The following is a 9,378-nucleotide window of genomic DNA, read 5'->3' as shown; positions in this document are numbered from 1 at the left end:
GAATTTCGTAAGGAATTCACCTAAGGATTTCCTCACGAATTTCTCTATGGATTTCTGAAAGAATTCCTCCAGGAATCTCCGAAGGTATTCATCCAAGATTATCCCAAGGAACTGCCCAAGGAATTTCCGAAGGAATTGCTCCAGGGATTTCCGAAGGAATTTCTTCAGGAATTTCCGAAGGAATTTCTTCAGAAATTTCCGATGGAATTCTTCCAGGATTTTGCGAAGGGATTCTGGCAGGAATTTTGGATGGAATTCCTCCAGGTATTTCCGAAGGAATACTCTCAGGAATTTTCGAAGATATTCCTCCAAGAATTTCCGAAGAAATTCCTGCATACATTAAAAAAATATGAGGATGCAGGAGAATTTTATATTTACTAGTCAAAAACAGCTCTGATCATCTAAGTTTTTCGGTTAAGTTAGAATAAAGTGGCTCGGTCGGGGGGGGGCCACGGCCCCCCCCTGCCCCCCCTGGCTACGCCCTTGAATCAGGCCAAACATGTCTAAAGGTCCTATCTGCAGAAGAGAGGCTCTCTTTGGTTTCCCTCTCTTTTGTTAATATCTCAGCTGTTTATTTGTATTATGATTGTCTGTCAAACAATCGTCTTTTGATTTGTACTGCAAAGATAGTTGAAAAGTGTACCATTAAATTGCAATAATTGGAAGAGAAAGTGAACAAAGAGAGCCTCTCAAATGCAGATAGGACCTATTGAAATGTTTGGCCTGAAATATTCTATTTTGTGACATTTTGGTATTGCGCTGGTATGACCTTTCAACGTAATATTCCATATTGCAAAGGAAACAGAGTTTTTCCTACAATAACGTTGAAAGCAATTGGAACAAGTTTTCGCACCCCTGAACAACAACACATAGTATTATGGTACGCTTTTCAATACAAACGAGTTGTATTTCTTACCGCGAACAAAATTGATCCCGCTTTTGGCCACAAAAGTGAAAAATACGCCAATTTCTGGCTGAAAACGATTGATTAAACGGAAGAGGCAGCAGTTACCAACATTTCTTCAAATTTTGGCAGAGCTGGTGAGTTTGAAAGTGGAATTAAACGTGGTGTGAGTAAAATGTGCAAGGTGCTGGCCGAAGAAAAAAAGTGTCTTGAGAGTTACATTTTCGCACGAATTTGTGAATTTATAGTGAAAATTGCAAAGAATTACTAATCTAATAACCAACCACAAGTAGAGATGTCAGTGAATTTAATGCAGTTAAGCCAGCTTAATTTAGTGATTTTATCCGCCGGTCTTCTTGCTTATCTGTGGTTAGGGCAAGGGGAAAAGGGGAGTGGGAGTCAATGAGTGCCATACTGCCTGCCATATTTGAACCGTAGCAACCTCGTCCTTAATTGCTTTTCCCCGTTGGTAAATGGTAAACAAACAAGTTTTCGTCCTTGGGAAGATACAGATAAATGTGTGCGTGGATTTCCAGTATAGAAAACATCGTATTTAACAATCACAGACAAAGATTTGATACATCTATCACAAATTAAAAGCTTTCTGCTCAATAGTACTTTGAACGAATGTTTTGATTAGGATTGTGATGAATTTGATTGATTTTTGAATACACAACTACGGTCAAATCATAATTGTTGACCATCCTATATACCATAGTGTCACGTTGTGTTTTTAGGGATAGAGAAGCTAATTTATGAATCAACCATTTATACTAAAGTGTACATGATCTATGCCCATGCCCATGCCCATCATCTATCATTATGACGGGAATTAGATATCAATCCTTGAACGTCAAGAATTCAACTAATCTATGGCACTGCTGCTGATTTAGCCATGCTATAGCATCATGGCGTCCTCGAGGAAATTTTTTCCTTTGGTAACGCGCTTCAGGTTAATCCCCCTACTAGTGAGATAGAAAATTTATTTTTTGAATTTTCAATGGCTGATGTCTTTACAAGAGTAATAGAGAATGCTGTTTTGAAAAACAAGACGTCACGTTTGTAACACCGTTACTATTCAAGATACCTTAAACGAATTTCTCATTCGTCCAAGCAGCATCGCACCATTCCTGCTGATAAAAAAGAGCAATGAACCATTTCATAGATCCATTGCAGAGTTACAGCCGTTATTTTAAGAATATGGCAAATAAGTACCGGCTCTATTCAGCAGATGCTTAATTTCAGCAAATTTTCCATAACGAGTAATTACTTCATTGTAACTTGATAGCCACAACGTGGTCTCATTATCAAAACCAGGATCACTGATGTAAACTTTAAATTGTAAACAAATAAGACGTCTTGAGGTCTTAAGTATGGGGTGGCTAACGACAAACGACTAAAACTTTTACGTAACCAATCCGGTGCCTGTCCGTACCCGGCCATCCTTTCCCTTAAATTTTCTCTCTATGACCATTCTTGCCTCCATTACTATGCCCCAGTTTACACCACCCCGTTTTCAATAAGTGTGTTGTTGATTCCGTATTTCTCGCATTGGGCAGGAACCCAGAGAACGCCTCCCTCTCCGTCCCCCAAAGACTATGATCCATCTTTTCAAAGTTGATATAGTTTGGTTTCATACCCCGCACCGACCAACACGCACCGTCTTGCCTTACCCCGGAGTAACTTCAACCTAACCGGGTGCGCAAACATCAACCAACTTCGGTAAAAAGTTGATAATTATTTGAATAAATAATGAGATTGACTTGAAAGTTTGCTTCTGCTACTGCGCCTACCCGGCAGAACTTGGAATGTCTTCGGAGTCCGTCCGTTCGTCCGCCCATCCGTCCGTTTCGGTTTTATGGACAGGTGCGCGGTGCGGTACTTTGCTGCTGCTGCTGATCCGATCAGGTGGAAGTTAAGGGCAGAGGAAAAAAAAGTTAGTTTGCTACCGAAGAAATGTCTTAATCTTTTGAATACTTTCTCAGGGGGAGTGGGAGGCGGGGGAATGTGTTGATGACTAAGCCAAATGTCAACAGACAGAACCGCTGGGCTGAGCTGCGCTGCTGCTGGAATGTGTCCCGGTGAGTGACTTTCGGAAAAAGTGTGTTAATGGAGTCAGGCATGAATTACTTATTAGTTTGGGAATGGAGTCGTGGGCTCGTTGCGCACCAGATCGATAGAGGACGTGATATTTATTTTTGGTGCTGTGTGAGATTCTTCCTCAGTTAGATGTGGAGTAGTAATATGTCGGGAAAATGTTCCACATATTAGGTATAATTAAATGAGCAACGAAGTCTTCTATTACAAAAGCATTCTTTCCTTGAAGCGTGGTCGTTTCTGCTGAACCGATGAGTAATTAGACGCGACAAATTATCGTCTCGCATTACCACCGCCTCGTTTCGGTGCCTAATTTCGTTTCGTTCCGGGAAAATCACCGCCGGCCGCCTCGGAGCAGTCGAGTCCGAAAAGGGGAGGAACTTGTTTCACTGCTACGCTACGCTGCGATGCCATTCTGACGACGGCTGATTATGTGGTAAAATGAGCTCAATTCTATCAGTCAGTGAGATCGTAGGGAAACGAATGACCATATGAAAAATGATCCTGAACAAATAAACCAACGGACTCTCCCATATGCTTGTAGCTTGAATCGTAATGAAAGCAATGTTTTAAAAGTGATTCATATATGCTTCCTTCATGAAAGTGGTCCAGTTAGGATGTTCATGTCCGGTGTTGTTGAAAACAGCATTGGGCTTTTGATTCTAGATTTTGTTAGGGAGCGTCTATAAACGACAACTTTTTGATGATTGTTTTGTAAATTCTGAGGGGAATTTCTAGGGAATATGTTTGGCAATTTGATTTGAATTCTTTCTGTAATATCATTGTATTTTTATAGTTATTATATTTATTTCTCCGAAAACTTCTTTGGTAATTCCTTCAAGGATTCCTTCGGCAATTTCTTTGGGATTTTTTTTTTGGAAATTGCTTGAAAAATTGTTTGTGAATTGATTGAATAACTCTTTTTTAAGGTATACAGTTAGTAGTAGATAAGGCTATGGTTCGCCAATCCCGAGGCGGCGGGTTCGATTCCCATTCCAGTCGGGAAAATTTTCGTCTCCCTGGTCATAGTGGATCATTGTCCTTGTCTCACAATATACAAATTCATGCAATGAAGAAGAAGTTAGTCCTTTGGAATTTATTTCAGCAAATTTATATGGCATTTTTTTTGGAAAATCTTTCGGTAGTTACTTCATACATTTCATCGAAAATTTCACAAGCAGCTTTACGATAATTTCACTTGAAATTCTGTTCGCCATCTTTTTGAAATTTGTTTGTTAGGAATTACTTTCGAAAATTTCCAGCATATAGTTTATATATAAAAATGCAGTAGAATACGTGGGTCCGCGCATAACTCGCGAACGGAACGTCGTATTCGAGTCATCTTTGTTTTGTTCAGTTAGTGTTCACCCAAGGAAGGTTTATGAGGCAAAAACATGCAAAAATTGAGAGTTTTTGAAAATCGATCTTCCATACATTTTGACCGGGGGCTTGGTCTTGGCTAGAAACTTAAAACGTCAATAAACGCAGTATGCAAAACATAGTTTGCGGGGTACAGCTAGTAGTTTATAAATTGCTTCGGTTATTCCTTTGGAAATTTTCCAGGAAATTTCTTTGGAAATCCCAATTAGTATTGCTGGAGGTATTTTTGAAAAAAAATCTGAAGGAATTCACGAAGAAATTGCGAATTCCAGAAAAATTTGGCAAAATGTAATTTCCGAATCAATTTCCAAAGAAAAACAAATGTCACAGAAAAAATCCGAAGAAATGTCTGAAAAACTTCCTGAAAAATTGCATTCGGTTCATTGAATCCGGAGATATGACTGCTCAAAGATGGCTTTCGGGTAATTTTACCTTTTTTAGGAATCTTCATAACTCCGTGAAGAAAGGCCCGATCATTCTCAAATTTGGACCACTGATATACAACTAGTTGATGAACTTAGAGAAAAAAAATGAGAATATGTGATGCACTTTTCGAAAAGCTGAAAAGTGAAAATTTTGCCTGTCCCGATTATTTTGTCTTACCCCTGTAGAGTAGGTTGCAGCTTATTTTTCAAAAGTTGTTGAAAGCTCTTTTAGATTCAAATGACACAAAAAGAGAAACCTCTGAGTTTAAGTCAAAAATATTGAGATTTAGCAGTCGCGTAATCGCTTCAAAGTAATAAAAAGGTGTTTTCACTTCAAGTGCCATAACTTTCTCAATTTTCAACCGATTTTCAATCTTTTTTATAAATTTCTCACAAATTAAATTTTAAATAAACTCGTAGAACATTATTTTTTTCCAAAGTCACGCAAATTATGATTTTTTGAAGATTTAATTAATTTTTTTCTTCTTTTTACAAAAAGTTTTACTTTTAGAGTCCTATAACTTTTTAACCGTTTGATCAATTTTAAATTTTTTAGCTTGCTTTTGTAGATATTTTTGTTGCCTATCTTTGTCTTAATCAAACTTTTCATCAAAGTAGTCATTTTTATGATACTTATCATCAAAAACTGCCAAAACATGCCTTAAAATTTGATTTTTTCATGCAAAATTGGAGTTTTTGACGATTATTTGCAATTTTTTACTAAAAACCAGATACTAAGCATCATATTTAGGTACATAGAACACATTGAAGGATTTTTTTTTCAAATTATTTTTCTCGCATTTCGAACATGAACATATTTTTTGATTCTGAACACTCCAAAAACACTGAAGTTTAAGGCTTTCATATGATTATTGAGAATATTTTTTTCACTTTGAGCCCGATACTAAGCATGAAAACTATTAAAATTTTGCCAATATTCTGATTTTTCCAAAAAAAAAAAAAAATACGTGTTTCTGAACGGTTTTTGGTATTTATCTATTTTGAAACGTTTTTTAAAGGTACAGTTTATTCACAACACTCTTAGGCAACAAAAATATCTACAAAAGCAAGCTAAAAATTTGAAATTGTTCGAACGGTTAAAAAGTTATAAAACTCTAAAGTTGAAAATGTTTGTAAAAAAAAGAAAAAAATGTATTAAATCTTCAATAACTCATACTTTACGTGACTTTGGAAAGAAATGATGTTCTACGAGTTTATTCGAAATTCAATTTGTGGGAAATTCATAAAAAAAGATTGAAAATCGGTTGAAAATTGAGAAAGTTATGGCACTCTAAGTGAAAACACCTTTTTATTACTCGGAAATTCGACTTTGGAGCGATTGCGCGACCTTTAAATCTTAATATTTTTGGCTCAAACTCAGAGGTTTCTCTTTTTGTGTCATTTAAATCCAAAAGAACTTACGAATTCCAGGTTTCAACAACTTTTGAAAAATAAGCCGCAGCCTACTGTAGAGGCAGAATTGAAAATATAAGCCTTTCGTAATTCCGGCAAAGCACTCAACGTTGCTTCTGCAATACCACCGGTAGTCTCTAGTGTGGTCTAAGCCTATTTTCTTGCTGACTATTCATCAGGTTATCAAAAAAGTCACGGTTTGATGTGTCCCATGCATCAGTTTGCACACCACTTTTGGCGGGACACACGGATCCGATTCCAGAACACTACCAGTAGTTTTAAATGTTGTCTGGACCTGTTTTCATGCTAACCGTTCATTAGGTTATCAAAAAGCCGCTATTTATGTGCCGTATGCATAGGTTTGATACACTGTGTCACATTTGGTCACTTCCAGCGGAACACCTGGTACTAGAGTACTAGAACTACCGGTAGTAACTTACATATGTGGACTGTGCCTATTTTCTTATTATCCGTTCATCAAGTTACTTAAACAAGCGATTCGATGTACCGGGTTTGGATCATTTTTACATTTGACCAAATTCGATGGGACATCCGGAACCGGTTGTGGAACACTACCGATAGTCTCTTATTTGATCTGAGGTTATTTTTTTCTGAAAACCGTCAGGTTATCGAAAAAGCCGAGATTTGATGTGTCGCATGTAAAGCTTTAGTTCTCTTCTACATTTGACCACTTCCGGAGGGACACCCGGAATTGATTCCGGGACACTACTAGTTTTCTTAAATATGATCTGAAATTTTTAACCGTTACCCGTTCAAAAGGTTATCGAAAAAGCCGTTTGATGTGTCGTGAATATTGGTTTGGTACCCTTTTACATACGATCACTTTCGACGAGATACCCGGAACCGGTTCCGAATACTACCAGTTGTCCCAAATATGATTTGAACTATTTATTGCTAGCCTTTATCAGTTTATCTAAAGTGCCGCGATTGGATGTATTGAAGGCAAGGGTTTGATCTAGGATTTGCTACACTTTCATATTTGAGCACTTTCAGCGGGCCACCCGAAACAGATTCCGGAACACTACTGGTAGCTTCTAGTGTAGTCTGAGCCAATTTTGTTGCTAATCATTCATAAGGTTATCGAAAAGGCCACTATTTGATATGTCGCATGCATGAATTTGGTTCACTTTTATATTTGGCCACACGAACAATACCGGTAGACTCTGATGGATCTAAGGCTATTTTCCTGCTCTTTATTCGTCAGGTTATCGATTTCGCTCACTTTTATATTTTTCCTCTTCCGGCGGGACATTCGGAACCGATTTCGGAATACTACCGGTTCAGATATGGCTTGAGACTATTTTCCTGCTTACCGTTCATCGGGTTATCGAAAAAGCCGCGGTCTGATGTGTCGCTTGCATGGTTTTGTAGCACTTTCATATCTAACCGATTCCTGGGGTAGCGGTCTGGAACTCCTAAATGGCCATAGCTCCGGAGCGGCTGAACCGTTCTGACCCAGTCAACCAATCATCGTATAAGATGTTGTATAAGATGTAAAAGTGGAGGCGATATGCGTACATTTTACATGCGTCTAAATGGAGGCATGCACGCATATGACCTCCACTTTATCATCTTATGCAACATCGTATACGATGACAGGTTGTCTGGGGAGCCATTTCCATAGGAAACAATAAGACCAGATTCCGCGTTGAATGAACCGTCGGTCATTAAAATCGGTTGAGGTTTACTGTCAAAAAGTGAGGTCAGTTTTTTTGTACACACATATATTCACACACACATACACACACATACATACACACACCCAGACATCACCTCAATTCGTCGAGCTGAGTTGATTGGTATATGTGACTCGACCCTCCGGGCCTTCTATCGAAAAGTCATTTTTAGAGTGAACATATAGCCTTTCCAGTACACTTAGTGTACGAGAAAGGCAAAAAGATGATCTGTAAATATGTGGTCCACTTCGTTGCCGTGAAAACAAACCCGAGTGCGAAGCGGATCCCCCTCATCGCTTGTCTTTCATTTATTAGCGCAAATTGGTGAACAATCCCCAAATTAGAAAGCACTCTAATTTAACGCGTCCCTTCCTAGATTACTCCCTGCTGACAATAGAACCAACACAGTCATTCATATTTCCACACCCAGCAGCATTTCAGGAGCAGCTACCCTTTCGGTTATCTACATAAATCCAACAACGGCCATCACCGCACCGCATTCATGCTGACACTGCTGCAGCATCATTCAAAACCAGAAGTTAAGTCAACGTGAACCCGAGAAACGGAGATAAAGAGCGAGCTTCCTCCCACCCAATGGCGGCCCCCAAAGCGACGTTGACCCGTGCCGATCCTCCCACACATCTCACAACCACCGCAGTACGTTGACTGTCACCCATTTCCGGGTAGCGAGCTGCAGAAAACACTTGGAAACAACCGGACACCAGCCAGTATGATCCGTGTTGACCCCCTTCGCCAACAACAGCAGCGCCGTGAACTCGGACAACAAAATAACAGCCAATGGCAATGACTCTGGGAACAGGAAAATCGTCGGTCGCGTCGAGTCTCCCTGGCTGTGGCTCTGGCTCCGGCTGCTGGATGATGCTCGTCGTCAGTATCCTCCTCGGTTGTCAACCGACTGACCAGCCGACTAACCAACGACAACGACGCGGCTCGCTGTGACGGACAACGGATTGTCAGCCAACCTAGAGCACACTAGGAGTAGTGCCTAGGCAAAAACCAAAAAGTAGAAAGCGATTCTTTCCGCAGCTTGGTGAATCCATTTCTGTCACCGACAGTAGTCAGTCGTCGACCGGGCGTTGTTGAAGGTCCGTTCGTCGGCTTTCGGTCTGGTAGGTCGCCGGCGCGACGACGACGACGGTTAGCCGTTTTGAATGTGACGACATCGAACGGATGCGGTGTGGCTTCGCTCCAGGATATATGGATGGATGGAAAAGTGCAAGCCTTCTCATAGATGAGGTGTGTGGGGGTGGTGCTGGTGGGTGTTGTTCTTCCCTTTAAAAGCAAACATGAAGGACGCGGTTAATGTCCTGCTGGTTGCTGTTCGTTGACCGTTGTCGTGAGATGAACGAGCCGAGTGAAAACGTAATTATTTGCGTGGAAGGTGATTATTTATCTGGGAGAACAAAGTGTCTGGCGGCTGCATGGAGAACTGTTATTACGG

This window comes from Aedes albopictus, chromosome 3, assembly GCF_035046485.1.
Source record: "Aedes albopictus strain Foshan chromosome 3, AalbF5, whole genome shotgun sequence".
In the NCBI taxonomy this organism is placed as follows: Eukaryota; Metazoa; Arthropoda; class Insecta; order Diptera; family Culicidae; genus Aedes; species Aedes albopictus.
The sequence above is the reverse complement of the archived record's forward strand: the minus strand, read 5'-3'. Positions refer to the sequence as shown.